Here is a 21534-nt window from a genome sequence, read left to right as displayed (position 1 = left end):
TACATGGAAGAAGGGAAATATTAACTTCAGTTTTCTCTAGCCCTCCTGCGGGGTAAGAGAAATACACAACGTCAGCCCCTCTAAGCATCCTGTCCCACATAAGGAGAGGAAAAAAATGGAAAAGAACTGTTGAAGAACAATCCAGGAGCACAAGCTCACCAAAAGTCTGAGATATAATTATAGTACTATAGAATGGGTCCTTACCCCATAACTTACCACTACATTATTAAGACCGATTTACTGCAGTTCATTTTACCTGATATGGAATGACTATCTCTCAGCAAAAAATAGCAAGGCACATTAAAAGAGAAAAAAAACACTGTTCAAAGACACTGAACAAGCATAGGAACCAAAGTAAGATATGGCAGGAATGTTGGAATTATCTGACCAGGCATTTAAAGAAACAGATTAATGCGTTTAGGTATTTAATGGAGAAAAGAGACACAATGCAAGAAAATATGGGTAATACAAGCAGAGAAATGGAAATCCTAAGAAAGAATCAAAATGAAATGCAAGAGATAAAAATCTGTAATTAAAATGGAGAATGTCTTTGATGGTTTCATTAGTAGACTAGACAGCTGAGGAAAGAATCTTTGAACTTGCAATATGACTATAGAAACTTCCAAAACTAAAAAGCAAAGAAAAAAAATTTTTTTAAAGAATCAAATACCAACAAACTTTAGGATCACTTCAAAAGTTTTAATTTACATGCATTTGAAACAATAATTATTGACCAAAATAATTCCCCAATTTAATGTCAAACACCAAACCGAAGATCAAGGAAACTCACAGAACACTCACTAACCAGGATAAATGTCAAAAAATGTACACTTAGGCATTCTATATTCTAACTACATAAGATCCAAGATAAAGAAAAATAAATACTGAGGATGCCAGAGTGGGGATAAATATCTTATCTATAGAGGAGCAAAGATAAGAATTACACCCACGAGTGATTCAGTTGGTTGAGTGTCTGAGTCTTGATTTCTGCACAGGTCATGATCTCATGTTTTGTGAGTTCAAGCCCCATGCTGACAGCACGGAGCCTTCTTGGGATTCTCTCTCTCCCTCTCTCTGCCCCTTCCCCACTTTCTCTCTCTCTCTCTCTCTCTCTCTCTCTCAAAATAAATAAAGTTTAAAAAAAATTAAAAATTGTGGGGAAAAATAAAAATGTAACATTAAAATTTGCAGAATGCAACAAAAACAGTGCCTAGAGAGAAACTTATAACAGTGAACATATGTATTAGGAAAGAAGAATCATCTAAGATCAATAATCTAAGCTTCTACTTTAGGAAACCAGAAAATGAAGAGCAAATTAAGTCCTAAGTAAACAGACAAAAAGAAGTCATAACAATTGGAGTGTAAATCAGTAAAATGAAAAATAAGAAATTAATAGAGAATATCAATGAAATTAAAACTGATTCTTTGACGTGATCAATAAAATCACCAGCCTCTCACCAGGCTAATTAAGAAAAAAAAAAAAAGATGGCATAAATTACCAATATCAGAAATGAAAGACAGGATGTCAGTATAGATCCCCTGGGCATTAAAAGATAATTATGCAATACTATGAACAACGCAGTGCCACAAATTTGATAACCTAGATGAAATGGACCAATTCGTTAAAAACACAATCTTCTGAAACTCACACAAGAAAAAATTAGATAATCTAGATAAGTGCTATATATTAAAGAAATTAAATCATTAACAGTTTTAAAAAACAAAGAGAAAAATAAAAACATAAGCCCTAGTATGTTCACTGATGAATTCTATCAAACACTTAAGGAAGAAACTATACCCATCCTCTACAATCTTTTCCAGAATGTGGGAACAGAGGCAATACTTTGTAACTCATTCTGCAATGCTAGCCTTATCCTAGAACCAAAACCCATACAAAGACATTGTAAGAAAAGTAAAGATCAATACCTGTCATGAACATAGATGGAAAAATGCTTAGCAGGATATAGCAAATCAAATCCTACACTATCTACAAAGAATTATACAGTACGATCAAGTGGGATTTATCTCAGCAAGTTTGTTTCAATATTTGAAAATCAATTAATGTAAATCATCACACTGGCAGGCTAACGAAAAATTACATGATCATTTTGACAGATGCATAAAAAGTGTTTGACACAATCCAAAACTCATTTGTGAGAAAAACTTACAGCAACTTAGGAATAGAGGAGAACTTCCTTAACTTAATAAAGAACATCTATGAAAAAATCTACCATTAACATCATACTCAATGGCAAGAAACTTGAATCTTTCCTGCTAAGATAAGGATAAAGACAAAGGTGTCCCTTCCCATCTCTGCTTTTCAAATATTAGAAGTTCTATTTAATACAGTAAGACAAGAAAAGTAGATAAGATGTAGACGGACAGTTGGGAAGCAAGAAGTAAAACTCTATGCAGATGACATGATTGTATATGTAGAAAATCTAAAGGAATTGACAAAAATATCCCACCTGGAACTAATGAATGATCATGGCATGGTTGATAAATACAAGGCTAATAGACAAAATGAATCACTTTTTTAGATGTCATCAATGAACAAGTGGAATTTAAAATTAAAAAAACATTACCATTTACTTTAGAATCCCTGAAAATGAAATACTTAGGTATAATTCTAACAAAATATGTGCAAAATCTGTATGAGGAAAACTATACAACTCTAATGAATGAAATCAAAGAAGCAAATAAATCGAGAGACACTCCAGTCTATGTATAGGAAGATTCAATATTATCAGTATGACAGTTCTTTCCAAGACGGTCTATAGATTCAACACAATACGAATCAAAACCCTAGCAATTTATTTCGTGGATTTCAATAAACTGATTCTAAAGCTTATAAGGAGGAGCAATAGACCCACAGTATCATGCCGTTATTGAAGGGGAAGAAAAAACTGACAAAATCCAACTTTAAGACTAAATACAAACTACGGTAAAGAAGATAGTGTGGTATTGGGAAAAGAATAGACAAATAGATAAACAGAACAAAAATGGTGAGCCCAGAAATAGGCCCACATAAATATAGTCAATAGATCATTAACAAGAGAACAAAAGCTATACAGTGGGGCGTAAATAATCTTTTCAACAAATGGTGTTGGAACAAGTGGACATCCACATACCAAAAAAGAAAAAAATGCAGATCTTACACCCCTCATAAGAATTAACTCAAAATTAATCATAAGTCTAAATATAAAATGTGAAACTATAAAACTCCTGGAAGATAACACAGGAGGAAACCTAGATGACCTTGGGTATGGTCATGACTTTTTATATACAACACCAAACGCACAATCCGTGAAAGAAGTAATTTATGAGCTGGGCTTTATTAAAATTAAAAACCTCCACTTTGTGTAGTACAATGTCAAGAGAATGAGAAAACAGATAACAGACTAGCAGAAAATACTTTCCAGACACACATCAGATAAGGACTGTTACTCAAAATATACAAAGAACTCTTAAAACTAAAAAATAAGAAAATGAAAAACCAATTAAAAATAGGCAGTAAACTTGAACAGACATCTCACCAAATAAGATATACCTATGGGATATAAGCATACAAAAAACAGCCTCATATGTCATCAGGGCATTACAAATTAAAACAGAAAAAAATACATACATATTAGAATAGCAAAAATTTAAATCACTGACAACTCCAAATACAGGCAAGAGGAACTGTCATTCATACCTGGTGAGAATGCAAAATGAGATACTTTGGAATTATAGTTTAGAAGACAGTTTGGTAGTTTCTTACAAAGCTAATTATATTCTTACTATATAACTCAGCAATTACAATTTACCCAAATGAATTGAAAATATGTCTGTACAAAAATTTTACTTGAAAATGTGTTCATGATCACCAGAGCTTGGAAAAAACCACAATGGTCTTCAGTAGGTGAATGGCGAATAGACTGTGGTACATCCAGAAAATGGAATATTATTTAGCAGTAAAAAATGAGCTATCAGTCAGTAAAAAGACATAGAAGAAACTTAAATGTATATTACTAAGTGAAAGAAGCCAACCTGAAGAGACTACATTCTTTATGATCTAATTATCTGATATTTTGGGAAAAGGCAAACTACGAAGCCAGTAAAGAGATTTGTACTTCTCAGGGGTTATGGATGAGACAGGAATGAATTGGGGGGGGGGCGGGGCGGCGACAGAGGATTCTTAGGGCAGTTAAACTAGTATGTAGGATGTTACAATGCTGAGAACATTCACCAAAAGCCATAGAATATATGACACCAAGAGTGAACCCCGTGTAAACTATGGACTTTGAGTGATAATGATGTGCCATTGGAAGGTTCATTGATTGTAACAAATGCACCACCATGGTGTGGGATGTTGACAGTGGGGGACATTGTGTATACTTGGAGACAGAGGGTATATGGGAACGTTCCTCTCAATTTTACTGTGAATCTAAAACTGTCCTAAAAATAAAATTTATTAATTAAAGAAAGAGGGAAAACAAAAAATCAAATCAGAAGAAAAAAGAAAAACTTCACAGATGCTGCTTTGTACGTTATCATGAGCGTCATTTCACTTTTGCGAAAGCCAAGAATAGAGACCAAATACAAAGAAACAACCTTTATGTACAGCTTCTATCATCTTGCCTCTGAGCTAAGACCCTGATAGGAATGACACTCAAATAAGAGATCAATACCTAGTCATTTCCCAACTCTTCAAATTAGCACCTTTCTCCAATCATAGGCCCCCAAGACAATCTGTTCCCCCAAAGAAACAGTATAAATGGTCAACACGAATTCAACAGACTATAATATGGATGTCCCAAATTGCTGGATTTAGGTCATTATATTTTTTTAGGCAGCTAATTTTCCCCTTTGAAGAGCTCACAGAAGGTCAGAAGCAGTTTAAGCCTCAAAGCTTTATGAATTAAACAGTTTCATCAGGAACAGAGGAAGGCGGCTAGCCTGCAGAAAGACCATTGTGAGCATCCCTGGTTAACCTTCAGCTAGGACACATTCCACAATAGGGGGATCAATAGCCCACAGTCACCCAGAACAGACTTCCAGACTCTGAGAACGACTGACCCTTTACAAAAGAAACACTCACATCTCTAAGTCGGTAATGTGGGTAATTCTATTTCTTTTCTGCTTTTTATTTTCTGCCTACTGATTAATTGCAGGAGAACCTGGCAGTGGAGGAGATTAAGATAAGTGTGTTCCATAAGCCCTGGGCAATTTTCTCAAAGAGAACATATACACTGTAAAATCTTAGGAAGTCTATCATGTGTATTTTTCCCCCACAGAATTAGTTGACCACAACACATCCTCTTCTGATAAATACCAGTCGTCACAGCATGAAATGTCTCCAGTGTGAGCCTTATTTTTTCTTGTTTCTGGGACAGACTGTCCTGCAGTGTTCATTACGCACACATGGTTATGCCCATACTATGAAAAATATAGATGAAAATCCAATGTATTTTATTTGGATAAATGTCTGTCTCTCCTACCAACTAATGATATTTAGTGACAGAGGAAAATCAGAACTATTTAAAGTTGATCAAGTATCTTCACAAGAATATTATTTTCCTTCTACTCTACTCTTAACTTGGAATCCATCATAAATCACTTTCCTAGTTTCCTCCCTGGTCCTGAGTGTCTTCTCTCGCTCTTTAGACTGCCCCTTTGTCATTTTCTCTTTCCATGAGATTCTTTCTTCTCCAGTCAATCTTTCTTCTTAGTCACATCTTGGAAACTCACCCCAGAAGACATCCCAGTGAGGGAAAAAGGCCATGGACTTTGGATTGAGACAACAACGGTCTCTATCCTGTCTGTGTACTTTCTTGGTAGCCTCAAGTCCCTGGCATTCCTAGGAAGTCTGTTTCTTCATCTGTTAAGTGGAGGTGTTAGGAGGATTAAATAATACGAAGAACAGGACACTGTTCAATAAGTGTTATCTTTATTATTGTCTAGCTTAACCCTTCTAGTTTAACACACTGCTGAAAATCTCTAGCAAATGTGCCTCCAACTATGACTTTATGACTTCCACTGCTGAGTCACCCCCAGAGGACGGCTTGAATTATTTAAAAAGATGTTCTTTTACAGAACGAAAATGTGCTTCCTTTTGGCATCTGTCTATTGTTCTTATATCTTTCCTTTGAAGGAACACAGAAACATAATCTAACAAATATTCTCCTACTTAGTAGTATTTTTTAGTTTTAAAAATATATTTGAGTAATATTTTTATTTTATAATAGTTGCATATTCACAGAGAACATGCAGTGATACTGCAAAATCTCCATATAACCCACACTCAGTTTTCCTATTATTAACATCTTATATTACTATGGTACATTTGTCAAAAAAATAAATAAATATGGATACATTATTATCAACTAAAGCTCATAATTTATTCAGATTATACCTGGGTTATTTTTTCCCCCTAATGACCTTTTCCTATCCTTGCTTGGATACTATGTTACATACAGGAATCATGCCTTTGGAGCTCCCTTAGACTGTGACAATTTCTCAGACCTTCCTCATTTGGGATGATCTTAACAGTCTTGGTAAGTACATGCTATTTTCAAGTCTATATGCAATTTTAAACAAGATAGACCGTATCTGGCTCATAAGAAACCTTATTACATTAAAAAGAACTCAAATCATATAAAGTATGTTCTCTGACTGTTATGGCATTAAACTAGAAATCAATTAAAGAAAAAGACAACAGGAAAACATCCAAATATATGGAAATTAATCAACATACTTCTAAGTAATTCATGGGCCAAGAAAAAAGTCTTAAGAATAGTTAGAAAAAATATATTAAACATACATGTGGTAAACTACATAGAACTATACACACACACACACACACACACACACACACAGAGAAATAAGTATATAAATACTTACAAAAACAGAATAAGATCTGTAGTCTAGTCGACAGGACTGTACCAATGTAAATTTCCTGTTTTGATATTATACCAGGGATAGGTGTTATACAAGATACCGCCATTAGGTGAAGATGGCAGAAGGGTTCAAGGGATTCTATGTATTATTTTTGCAACTTACTGTGAGCCCATAGTAATTTCACATAAAACTTAAAGGTACACACACACACACACACACACACACACACACACACACACTTAATGGGATGGAAATGAAAATACCCCACGTCAAAATCCATGTGATGCAGTGAAAGCTGTGCTTTGAGGGAAATTTTTAGTAGATACTCTTATGTTAAAACAGAAGAAAGTCTCAAACCAATAATTTGAACTTCCACCTCAAGAAATTAAAAAAAAAAATGATCAAAATAAATCCCAAGCAAGTAGAAGGAAAAAAATAAACTTATAGTAGAAATCAAAGTAGAATTTAAAAAACAACAACAAGAAAAATAGTGAAAATACATCAATCCAAAAGCTGATACATTTCATATACCAATAAGATATTCATAGTATCTTATCAAGAATGACCCAGGAGGAGAAGGAACATATGAGTCACAAATATCAAGAATGAAAGATAGGTTATCCTTACAGAAGCTAAGATATCAGCAGAATAATAAAAGAATATAAAAAATACCTTCTACACACATAAATGCAAGAAATTATGTAAAATAGATAAATTCCTGGGAAACCACAAATTATCATAATTCACTGAAGACAAAATAGATAAGCTGACTACCCCCAAGACTAATAAAGACATGGAATTTATTATTACAAACCTAAATAAGAATCTTCGGCTCTAGATGACTTCACTTATAAAATGCAAGCAAATATTTAAAGAAATAATATGAATCCTACACAATATCGTCCAGGAAACAGAAGAGATAACTCAATTAATGGGGCCAGAATTTACTTGACATGGAAGCCAAAGACAGTACAAAAGAAAGAGAAAAATATAAGCTAAAATTCTGTGTCAATATAGACACAAAATCCAAAATAAAATCTGAACAAGCTGGATTTAACAATATATAACAAGAACAGTGTGTGGCAACCAAGAGATACTTGTTTTCGAAATGGAGTAGTGATCAGCATTTGAAAATCCAGCAGTATATACAACCGTATTGATAGTTTAAAGAAGAAAAATAATATTATCACCTTGGACAAAATTCAGCCACCATATGGGATAAAAAGTCTTACACATTGTGAATAGTGGGGAAACTTTCTCAACTTCACAAAGAGGATTTTAAGAATTTATAGGTAATACTGTACTTGACGGTGAAAAATTGACTGTTTCCCCTCCCCACTAAGATCAGGAGTCAGGCTGAGATGTTTTCTCTCACCACTCTTATTCAACATAGTACTGAGAATCCTAGCAGGTGTAAGAAAAAGCAAGGAAAGAAAATCAGAGACGTACGGATTAGAATGAAAAACATAAAACTGGTCTCTTCTTCAAAGAGACATGATTTTCTATGTAGAAAGTAACAAGAAATCTACCAATAAAACCTCCTAAAATTAATAAGTAAGTTCAGCAAGGTCATAGGATAGAAGGTCAACACACAAACATCAATTTTATTTCCATATACTAATAATAAATATGTAGACACAAAAATAGGAAAACAGCATACATTTTACAATAGTTCCAAAAATCATGAAATCCTTTTATATAAATCTAACAAAACATAAACGGCATCTGTATGCTAAAAGCTACAAATACTTATGGAAGAAATAAAGGGAAATCTAAATAAATTGAGAGATATATGATATTCATGGTTTTAAAGATTAAATATAGTATCGTGTCAATTCTCCCCAAATCAGTTTAATGCCCTTCCTAAATCAAACAATGATTTTTTCGTAGATATTGTAAAGCTCGTTCTAAAATATATATGCAAGACAAAGGAATTAGAATAAACAAAATTGAGGGAAAAATAATACTTATGTTTAAGACTTTCTGTGTATCTACAAGAGAGATTGGCATTAGTGGAAGGAGAGATGCGGAGATCAAAGAATAGAAAAGAACAGAAAGCTAAAAATAGACCCACATAAAGAGAGCCTCCTGATTTTTTTTTTACAGAGTTGCAAAATCAATTCAGTGAAGAAAGCAGTCTTCAACTTATGGGCTTGGAGAAAATGGACATCCATTGGCAAACAAATTAACCTCGACCTAAACCTCAAACTGTTTACAACAACTTATTCAAAAATGTATCATAGATCCAAACTTTTGGAAGTAAACAAGAGAAAATCTTTGTGATATAAAGGCAGCTGACAGATTCTTAAGCATGACATCCAAAACAGAGTTCTTAAAATTATACAATTGTTAAATGGGACTACGTTGCAATGTAAAATTTTTTTAGAGGGGGAAGGAGCAGAGAGAGGGAGAGAGCGAGAATATTAAGCAGGCTCCACACTCAGCAGAGAGCCCAATGGGACTCAATTTGATGACTGTGAGATCATGACCTGAGCCTAAATCAAGAGTTGGACGCTTAATGGACTGAGCCACCCAGGTGCCCTGAAATTTAAAACTTTTGCTGTATAAATGACATTCTTAAGAGAATGAAAAGATAAACTACATACTGGGAGATGAAATTTGCAATATCTGACCAATGACGTGTTTCCAGAATAAATAAACAACTCTTTGAGGTGGGCAGTAAGAAATCAATTAAATTGGAGGAAGGGCACAAGTCTTAAAAGGATACTTCACCAAGTAGGTAGCAAGGATTTGGCAGGAAGCCAAGCTTCAATCTTAACCACCGGGACAACTTGAGGAGATGGCAGAGAAATAAGATGGGCCTTTTGGAGCAGAGCAGACATCCCTCCAGCCATGAATGGCTGCCGTGGAGGTTATTTGGGGAGAAAAAAAAATCAGCCTCTATCTCATTGAAGACAGTCCATATTTGGATCTCTTTGTATGGTAGCTTAGTCTGCATCACAATTAGTACAGAGATCGATTTTATCGAATTCTCTTTGCTTACTCATTCAACAAATATATATTAATAGAGTTTAGATTTCAGTAATAAAGGCACGTTAAATGAAATAAACTAAATATAGAATTGGAACTTTGTTGATAGCTCAGAAGAAATGAACAGGCTACAGTGATAGTAATCTTGGCAGCGATCTTGGCAGTCAGGGAAGGATGCATGACAGAAGCAGTGGTTAATCTGAGATTTGATGAATGAAAAGGAACTCTCTAGACAAATGGAGAAATGGGAAGTACTCCAGCAGGGCAGCATACACTAAGGTCTGGGGGCAAAGAAAGCAGGCTTAGTAAGAAGGATCGAAAGAAAGCCAGGGTAAATGGGGAAGCTAGTTGATGTTGGAGAAGGAGAAGGCTGGGTAGGAGAAGCCCAAGCAGGCCTTAGAAGTCATGTTAAGGAATTGTATCTTTATTGAAGAGAAGCTCTTTAAGGGTTTTAAGTCATCAGGTTTACGTTTTCTCAATATCAGGGTGTGGAAACAAAGGAACCCTTATGCACTGTTGGTGGTAATGCAAATTGGTGCAGCCACTGCAGAAAACAGTATGGAGGTTCCTTCAAATTTTTAAAAAATGGAGGGGCGCCTGGATGGTTCAGTTGTTTGAGTGTCCGACTCTCGACTTTGGCTCAGGTCGTGATGCCACGTTTCATGAGACTGAGCCCTGTGTTGGGCTCCACACTGACAGTGACAGAGCCTGTTTGGGATTCTCTTACTTCCTCTCTCTGTAGCTCTCTCTCTCTCTCCTTCTCTCTCCTCAAAATGAATAAACATTAAAAAAAATTTAAAAAATAGAATTGTCATATGATCTAGTAATCCCACTATTGGGGATTTATCCGGAGAAAACACAAACTTTAATTCCAAAAAGATTTATGCACCCCTAAGTTTATTGCAGCATTATTAACAATAGTGAAGCTATGGAAGCTACCCAAGTGTCCACTGATAGATGAATGAATAAAGAAGATATAGTGTGTGTATGTGTGTGTGTGTGTGTGTGTGTGTGTGGGTATACACAGACATATAAACATGCATGTGTGTGTGTATATATATATGAATATATATATGTACATACATATATACATATATATATTCATATATATATATGATGGAATATTACTTGGCCATAAGAAAAAGAATGAGATCTTGCCATCTGCAACAATGTGAATGGGTCTAGAGGATACAATGCTAAATGAAACGAGTCAGAGAAAGACAAATACCATACAATTTCACTCCTATGTGGAATTTAAGAAACAAAGCAAATGAACAAGCAAACAAAAAAAGAAGCAAACAAAAAAAGACCCCAGACTCTTACACACAGAGAACAGACTGGTGATTGCCAAAGGGGAGATTGGAGGGGGTGGCATACATGAAATAGATAAAGGAAATTAAGAGCACACTTACTGTGATGCGCACTGAGTAACATATAGAAGTGTTGAATCATTCTATTGTACACCTAAAACTAATATAACACTGTATATTAATTATACTTCAATAATGAACTATAGAAATGATCCCTGAAAGTATAGTCTTGATAATTATACTTCAATAATAAATAAGTGGGGTGCCTGGAGAGTTCAGTCAGTTAAGTGCCCAACTTCGGTTCACGTCATGATCGCAGGGTTGGTGAGTTCGAGCCCCGTGTTGGGCTCTGTGCTGATAACTCAGAGCCCAGCGCCTGCTTCAGATTCGGTGTCGCCCTCTCTCTCTCTCTGCCCCTCCCCTGCTCACTCTCTGTCTCTCTATCTCAAAAATCAATAAACATTACAAAAGGTTTAAAAACATAATAAATAAGTAAATAAATAAACTAATATCGCTATTGCTTGTGGAAAATGGATTGGCAGGAAGCAAAAGTCAGTGCTAGCAAGAGGCATTTGCATGGACTGGACAAGTGTAGGTGGGCTAGAGTCTTTGTGATGAAGATGGAAAAAAGACTATGAATTTGGAGAAGTCTCAGCAATAAATCAGAGGTAGGAAGCCAAAGAAGCCAGAGTGTTAATTAATATTCTTGTATGGCTTGGGCAACTGGATGGGGAACATGGGAGCGAACGAAGCAGGCATTTAGTTTTCCATATATTAATTTTAAGGTTCCTTTGAGCCATGTTGAGTACTGACTGGACATCTTATAACATCCTTTGTTATATACATATAATGAAAACATGAGTCGCAATATCTCCTGTTCTTTAAATGTTGCGCTGTGCAAATCTTCCCTCCCAGTCTGCATTCAAATGCCTTGAAGCCATAAAAACTCCATACTTCTGAAGCACCTGGGTGGCTCAGTCTGTTAAGCATTCCATTTTCACTCCGGTCATGATCTCACCGTTCTTGAGTTCAAGCCCGGCTTGGGGATCTGTGCTGAGAGTGTGGAGCCTGCCTGGGATTTTTCTCTCTTTCCCTCTTTCTCTGCCCCTCACCTACTCGTGCTGGCTTTCTCTCTCAAAATAAATAAATAAAAACTGGTGGGGGGGTGGGGGGAGAAAAGGAACCTCAAAGTGGCAATTAAAAACAAAACAAAACAAAACTCTAGACTTCTGTAATTATCTCCAATTATGTCCCTGATAAAATGATATCTAAATCTGAAAAGATACCGTAGACATGCTTGGTATATGATTAAATAAACAAGTGTAAAACTCTAGTAGTTGTAATTGGATGGAGGAAGAAGGAAAGCACATCATGAAACGCATCTGTTTGGGTCCGTTTTCCAGGCTTTAAAGGGATTCCAACTTGGGGGAAGGGAGGCAGGGGTAAATACAAGAGAGTCAACAACACAAGGGAGTCGACAAAGAGCTGGCAGGTCGGATGGATCAGAGCAGCCAGAAGGCATGGGATCGAAAATGGACAGGCTGAGAATTACGAACTGGGACGCTGGGACGCAGAGCAGGTCCTGATTCCAAACCCCGTCCAACGTGGGCTCACTAAAATGGAGACCGCTCACAGCAAACCTCAGCTCGAAGTCTCTAAGGGAAGACCTGCGTCTAATAAATCATTTTGCCTACAAAGCTCAGAGTAGGAGGGGGTTTTGGATGTACCTGGCATCGCATAAAAATTTGTAAAATTAATTAATTAATGGATATGTTCCTGCCTAAGAATATATGAACACATTCACATCCTTTATAGACATGGAGATGTTGTCAACAGCAACATTTTCAAAGCAAATCATGTACATTTGAAATAGTCACCAAATCAAATGCTTTAAGTCTATCTATCTATCTATCTCATCTATCCATCGCTTTTTGTTCTTTAAGTTATGCCAGGAAATATAGAGAATATCAATTTGTTGTTTTATTCTCCGATTGTGCGGCACAGGAATTAACGTAAACAAACCTCACTAAGTTCTTCAATGTTCCTAGGAGGAAACGCACCAGCGTGTCGACTGTTCCCACTTTTTATCTGATGTGAGTGATACGTTTTGGACACTTGTGGCTCTCACTCCTACGCCTCTCTAAATTTGCTGTCTTAGTGGCTAAAACATTGCTGTGAACTACAGCTATACAGACCTTCAGGGCGAGGCTCCCCTCTGGAAGGCGATGATTGGACATCCTACCGGGAAAATGTCACCTTTCAGGTGGTTGAAAATCACGGTAAAATACATTTGTAGTGAGACATTGTGACAGTAACATACATGCCCTAGAGTGGCCCGCAGTCTCAATGATAGATTCTGGAAAGCAGCCCAAGGGGAGCATGGGAGGAGCAGAACGTTTGCACTCATTTTATTTTTAAATGCTTGTTTGTTTATTGAGAGGGTACACAAGTGGGGGAGGGGCAGAGAGAGAGGCATAGGGAGAGAATCCCCAAGCAGGCGCCACACTCTCAGCTCAGAGCTCAATGCTGGGCTCGCTCCCACAAACCTGAGATCATAACCAGAGTCGAAATCAAGAGTCAACCTACTGAGCCACCCAGGTGCCCCAAAATGTCTGTACTTAAATATAGCAATTCCCAACTTGCTATGGTATCCGGAGTGTTCGTTCTCAAGAATATGACAGGCCTCACATTATTTCCCCAGTACCCTCACACTTGTATGCATAGAAAGTGGCAGAAAGGTTAAAACAACAACAACCACAAAGGAGGTCATACATTATGGCTGAACATCTCTATAAGATAGAGTGAAACGAGAGTAATTTTTCTTTAAGCAAACCCTATGTACTAAAGCACAGATGTAGGAAATGGAATAACTAAGGGCTTGAGGGAGGTGGACAGCACTGTAAGTATCCTTATGGATGAAAGACCACAACTGATCCAAAATAGGAAAATTAGAGTGAATTGAGCTATATAATTGAAAGACTCTGAGTCCATTTCACTTGGGTGTTTGTTTCCTAATGGAGAAACACACAAGCATCATATAATTTCAATTGCCTTCTTGCACTGATGATAGAAAATATACAACACTATTCATTAGTACCATACACACTAAAACAGGCTAAGTGTGCATGCGCACGTGTGTGTGTGTGTGTGTGTGTGTGTGTGTGTGTGTATTCCCAAAGGTGTAAATGCATAAGGGGTACCTAGCCAGGTGAAGTCAAGGAAGTATAAATTATTGTTGACAGGGAAGGAGTCAGGGGAGACTTTTGTCCTGAGCCTGGAAAGACAGTTGGGATTTGCTCACATGGAGATACAGGAAAGGGCACTTTTGGCCTGAGTGTAAGGGGGAAGCCCAGGACATTTACAGGAAACAGAAGGAATTCTCTTTGGCTGGTGCATAGGACTCGGAAAGAGGAGGGCCTGGGGCTGGATATTCAAGTCATGGTTACTATCTTCAGAACCAAAGGGGTTTTGGAATTTCAGATGCCTCAGAATGGCCTCATCAGAGCATTTTTCCAGGACAATGACTCCCCTGGTGCTTCCGAACGATTAAAGTGGGCAGCTAACTGGACAAACAGGGATAATATTATGACAATGGTCACGGTGAGTGGTAAGGGGATGTTTGAATTTAGTAGAAGCTGTGTGAAGGGGTTCCTCACCCTCTGTAATCCATGTAGGAGAAGTTGAGAGCAGCATTTGGCTAAAATGGCTGCCAATTCAGGGAAGCTGGTCAGGAGGAAACACACGTAAGCTTTATGATAGTCTCACCGGCAGATATTTCGATGGTTCGCTTCGGTTTTCACAGCCACAGACTTAAATTACTCCGCAGTGAAATAAAGCTTTGTGAGGGGGCTATTTGCATGATGTGGGACTGCCATTTTGAACTTTAATATTTGGAAACTGAAATTGAGAAGTGGTTCTTGACAATGTCAAAACAACGACCCATGAGAAGTTACTCAAAGAGACTCTGTAGTCTGTGGCCAATGAGAACTACTTGGAGCTGTGCATTTTTGTTTTTATATCTTATTGTATGTTTAAGGAATTAGGAAGCCAAAATAGAATAAGATGAAAATGACTACTCGTGCCTAAAGCTCTGTTATTTAAATGATCCCTTTTTCGTGGTCCATTCAATATTGTGGTAATTTCTAATGTCCCTCTCAGGTTTAAAATGCTACAAATATATAAAGTTAATAGCAACACCAGCATAAATAACAGCTGTGTATTAAGCACTGTAATGACAATGCTAATAGTAACTGTTTATTAACCACTTGAAAAGTGACAGGCTCTCCTCTGACCACTTTATAAATATCATGTCACTTAGTCCTCAGAAAACCTTATGGCACATAAATGGATATAGTTTTTTTTTTATCTTAGAAATGATAGAATTGACATTTTAAAGGGATAATGAACTTTCTCAAAGAAACGGTCAATTCTAGAACCAGGATCGTGTCACAAAATCCATGCAGGAGAAGAATCTGCCATTGATCCAGCGTAGCTGACCAGAAAAGGATATAAACCACGTTGCCTGTTAGGTCTGAAGAGACTTGAAGCTGACAGGATCTGGGAAACTGATCCCCCATCTTTGGTGACACCAAAGTTCTGAGGCACGCAATGCATTCTGGGCAATTTGTAGATGTGGCCAAACCTTGCTACCCAGATCATGTTGCCCTTTCGCATACTGATATCGAGATGACTAGAAGGCCTGGGGGCTCTGGGGAAATCGGGGGATTGCCGAAGCTGACGAGGCGGCCATCCCTGCTCCCATATTCCTCTGCGAGTCATGGCACACACATACCTCCAGCCTCTTGGTTAACCGCTATCCTTTAGCCTGGCTTCTCGGATTATCTATTCTCTCTCCCAGATACTTCTCTGGAATCTCCAGTTCTCTCCCCTTTCTACTGGAGATAAACCTGCACTGGGTAATTTTACTAATGTTCGGATGGAAGCAATACTCTTGTCAATGTTTGCTGGCTCTTTCGTTGAGGGATAAGTAAAGCATTGGTTCAAATAAAATTAGGACAAGCTATATATTTAGTTCTTCCTCAAAAACGCATGCCCGAGCAAGATACAGACTATGAGAAATCCTCCCATAAAGTGACCTAACTCTGTGTCACATAGAGCTTCCCAAAGTCATCTGACCACAGAAAGCTTGCTAATCTCCTGCGCAGGACACAGCTTGGAAACGGTAGAGAAAACTGATGTCTAATGTACATCCAAGCTCTTGAAAACCACAGCAACATGCCTTTATTGTTTACTCATGGAGGGTTGACAATCATTAGGCGAAAGGAATTGTCTTTCCAATTTTATCGGTTTCCAGGACTAGTGGGAAAGGTACATCAAAACATAGAAGTAAATGATTCCGATTTATGCTAAATTAAAAGTTTAGAAGCAGAGACAGAGGAAACTTGAAAGGCAGCAAAAATGGTAGGCTTAACGGTATCAGTTCAGTTCTGCAGGATTCATCCGTTTGGGGAGAGGTCCCAGCTTCCTGGGACTAACTTTAGCTATATCAGGGCTACATGTTTCCACCTGTTAGATTTCCTTGTATCAACGTGTAGAGAAGAATGGGGATAAAAGATCCAGTCCTCTGATCTCTCTTATGCCATGTCTGCACCTCTTGCCTCCTTGTTCACTTTTTGTTTATAGAAGGTAAGTTGATATTAGGATTTTCAATTACAAAAACGGCAAATGTGCACTCTACGATACAATTAAGTTTTTAATTCTTCAGTGTAAAACAACCAGTTATAAACCTATGCTCAGCAGTAAATGTTTTTGATATTTCGGTGTATTTCCTACTAATGTTCTGCAATTTTTTTAAATTGAGCAGAAACTTATTTCCACATGTGTCTTCTATATTTAAATTAATGATGTAGGGGAGCCTGGATGGCTCAGTCGGTTAAGCGTTGGGTTTCAGCTCAGGTCATGATCTCACAGTTTGTAGGTTTGAGCTCCATATTGGGATCTGTGCTAACAGTGTGGAGCCTGCTTGGGCTTTTCTCTCTCCCCTTCTCTCTGCCCCTCCCCTTCTCTCTGTCAAAATAAATAAATACATTTTGAAAAAATTTAATTAATGATGTAAATACAAATTTCCTAAAGCTATAATATAAAAATTCTTCATAAGCCTTTTAATAACTATTTAATCTTCAGTTTGGTGTTTTGGCTATGGTGTGCATAATCAATTTTCTAAGGTTCAAGATAGAGTCGTTGCTATTTTTTTGTCTTTATAAATAATGCTTTAGTGAACATCTTTATGCCGGGAAGTTTTTCATTTTAGAATTTTTCTTGACCAGTTGCCAAAACTTTGTCAGACTATGGATAAAAAAAGATTAAATCAAACTATGCTATGCATCTTACAAATGATAGTATGTTTGCTCATTGGATGTTACAGGAGGGTTGATAGACACATATAATGTAGTATTTTTAAAATAACTGAACTCTGTTTCCTAATAAACCTAGATTCGATGAGAAGAGTCAGAAAATAAACAAATTTTAGTTCAAGCTGGCAAATGGACCCCAGTGTAAATGTTTAACTAGTCCTGTAGCTCATACTCAGTCATGGATGTAAAATGTTCATATTCTTAGATTGCTCTCTCTTTTCTCATGCTCTCTGCAAGTTGTATTTAGGGGAATCAGACTTATGTGACCTCTTGGTGGCCAGAAGCTGGGGAAAGGAAGGTCAGGGTAAGCCCTGTGGATTTTCGCTGGGCTCCTGAATGGCTGGTCTGGGCTACTTCTTAGCCTGGGCACCAGGGACATTTGTTCTGCTTAGCTTTTCAGAGCCACATGCTGATGTCTACAGACTCAATCTTTTGGTTCTTATTGTAAAAATTCCTACAGCCTATGGCTTCTTTCCTTGGATCCCAGGCCTCTACTGGGCCACTTGCAAGCTTGGCCTTTTCTTCATGCCAAGAATGGTCCTTGAGGGAATGGGGGCATTGCCCTGAGCTCAGCTCCCAACCTGTTATCTAACCACCTACTGTTGCCATTTTTATATCCTAGGAGGTAGCTGCATCTGAGGAATCCCCTAAAATGAAAATAGAGACTTCTTCTATAGTGCTTCTATACAAATATGTTCCACACATAGGTGTTGTAATCCAAGCACCATTCTTCTTTCCTCCATGCAGTGAGGTTTAGAAGGAAAATAAGAACCAATATTCTCATTTCCTAACTTCCTATGTTTTCCCTTCTTTTGCCCACAGTCCTCTGGCTCAGAACTTATGGGGTTTCTTATGGACTTTCACTTCCTCTGCCATGTACTGTAATTCTCCCACTCCAAGCATCCAGTAAAAGGAGAAGAGCTAGGTGGGTGATGGGGATTAAGGAGGGCACTTGCTGTGATGAGCACTGGGTGCTGTATGGAAGTGATGACATCACTGAATTCTACTCCTGAAACCAATATTGCATGGTATGTTAACTAACTAGAATTTAAATTTTTAAAAAGTTTTAAAAATTCTAAGATCAATGGTCAGGGTCAAGATGGAGAAAATGGAATATCATTTTTTGTCACCTTTGACAGAGTTAGGACATTGCCTTGTTTTGAAGGCAACCCCCCCCCCACTCTGCCTTTTGGACATCAAAGAAGGAAGAGGAACTCTGCTTTTCCTCTCATTCCTACTTTAACAATTCCAGTTCTCTTTCACTACCAGGCTGACAGATAGCTTGAACTAATGATGGAAAAAAGTATAGTATGCAAAACTTCATGAAAGGAAATCCCATTATAATTATAGTTTCAAAATATTACCTTCAGTATAGTGAACCCTGCACATGCTCTCTAGGAATACTCATGGCTCCTTAAGCTCCTGGTTTATCTTGCCAATCCATGTTCCAGAAGTCCGTTGCCTCTCCTGCAGACTAATGATACTTCTGGTCTTTGAGTATTTGCTCAACATCAGTTCTCCTGCCAAGAAAACCTTGCCACCCCCACCTGGCTTCAGTGTTGCCTCTACCTGTCCACTTGCTATTTCTTCTAAGAGTTCTTTCCAGAAGTCTCTAGTGGTACTTGCCATTTGTAAACAAGTAAACAAGTCTACTTGTTTAGTTGTACTTAGTAAATGATGCAGTATTTAAGTGCATTTATTTTCAATGAATTGTTCTTCCTGTGGAAACTCCTATATCAGGGGCCATCTCCTCCTCATCTGCGTACCCTCAGTGACACAGGACCCAGTGCTCAACAAGTGCTCACTAAATATTTGTTAAATGAATCAAGAAAACAGGCACAGATTGGGGCGGCTGAAGAATCCTAAATGGTGGATGTTTGTAGCATCTCCCCGTGTTCTGAGCAGCCCCCAACCGATAACAAGGACAACAAAAGACAACAAAGACCATACAGGCTGCCAAATACCCACATGCAAACAATCCTTCAGGCCAACCATGCTCACGACTGGGGTGCATGAACTTGCCTGAACTGTTTCTGCCCAACTCTAATGGAAATCTAATGGAAATCATAAATTACTGAAACAGGTCCACAGGTGCTGAAATTTACTACTGTGTTGACTGCTGGCAAGGTCTGAAACTGAAGAACAATGCACGATGTGCTACAAAAATGAAATATTTATTACATTCATATTCTCCCTCAAGCTTTTTTTTTTAAGCTTTTTTTCTCGGTGGCAAAATAACAAAGCGCCAGAAACTCAAGACAAACCAATTTGCACTGGCATTTTTAGAGATTTTGTTAAATAATTCTCTTTAATGGTTCAAAGCTTTTTAGTGCAGACACAACTTCATGAATTCTAAATAAACCTTAAAGCCAAAGGGAAAAAGGTGGATGAGCTCTATCTCACAAATTAAGCTGCACTTTACTCATCACTGGATACGGTACACAACGGCCTCAGCCTCACCAGTTGCTAACCTCTCAGAGCTAAATTAGCCACCAAGGAATTGAATATACTAGGTTATAGAGGGTCTTAAACACAGGAGGAGCCAGGGTCCAGAACTAGTTCGTAAAGAAAGGAATATCATTTGGCTTGGAACAAGGTCATGGAGAGGGCTCTAAATAAAAACAGTGCAGGAAAAAAAAAAATAAACGTTGGAATCTGTGATTGGAGAGGGAAGGGTGGCAAAGAAGTTCATGGAGGGGCAGAAGCTTCATTTCATGATGCCTCCCTTCCCTGTAGGACGCCAAACATCACCAGCCGAATGAAGTCGGCGATGCCTTCTTGGGCTGTAATTGGATTAACACGGTATTTTCCAATACGTAGGAAACAGAAACTGCACCTCTAGAAAGTGATCAGAAATGGTGGTCCAGTAAGACCCTAAATAAATGACAGAACACTAGGTAAAAAGGCAAATCTCCTCTCAAAGACGTTTGCATCTTTCTGGCCATATCAAGAAGGAAGGCTCTGTTTGATGCTCATCTTTTACACACTTGATCGTTTGTTTTTCTTTTTCACATATGGAGATTGCAGCCTCAGAGTTTCGGCATGCCAAAATATAGAGAGCTCAAATTAAGAAACTTTGCTTTGATTTCACTACAGTTTTTTTTTTTTTTTTTGGTTATCTACTTTCTAGCTAAGATAATGGTAATTGTCTTCCATTGTATTAGTCACACAGCATTTTATTTAAAACATATTTAAATATTTTAGAAAGTGGCTCAATATCACACACTACAACTGTTAAGTAAATAAAAAAAATGTGCTTGATAGGGCAAAATCATGATTGAACATTGGGGAAAACTGGTTTAGTGGGCACATCTGTGTCTACTCCCAAGCAAAAGACAGCAAGCTGAATGAGAAAGGGCCAGGTAACAGCCTCCAACCCACAAACTGGGAAATGCAGCTGGTCAGGTTCTAATTTCCTGAACTGGGCCAACATTGGAGACATAATCAGATCCAAGACTTACACCTTAGACCCAAATGCTCAGTTGAAGGTCAGGCTCAGTTAGCCCTACTGTGAACTGGACCTCAGTGAAATTTTTCACAGGCAACAGATGGAAACCACATGGGAAGAGAAAGAATAATAAACTCGGGTGTTGGGATGCTGACGGCCCTTTTTACCCCACTACTTCATATATACCCCTTTGTTAGAATTTTCATAAGTGCCTTTCCTATATAATAATATACTACTACTACTAATTATCATTAAGTTCATTTACTTTGTCTTCAACCCTGGTACATATATATTGGTGAGACCAAGCAGTAAAATTACAGAAAAATGGCCAGCTAATAGGTTTTTTGGGATAGACCATAAAGGGAAGATAAGAATGATTTTGTCTAATTAAGAAACACTAGTGAGAACTTTTAAAAAGTTGCATTCAGGCGATAAAATCACTTAAAGTGTTCAAATTACACATTTCAAAGTGATTCAATCTCTTAAACAACACCTGAACAAGATGGGGTAGGAAATAAAGGTAATATTA

The sequence above is a fragment of the Panthera tigris genome, chromosome B3, assembly GCF_018350195.1.
Source record: "Panthera tigris isolate Pti1 chromosome B3, P.tigris_Pti1_mat1.1, whole genome shotgun sequence".
NCBI lineage: Eukaryota > Metazoa > Chordata > Mammalia > Carnivora > Felidae > Panthera > Panthera tigris.
Note: the sequence above shows the minus strand (reverse complement) of the source record.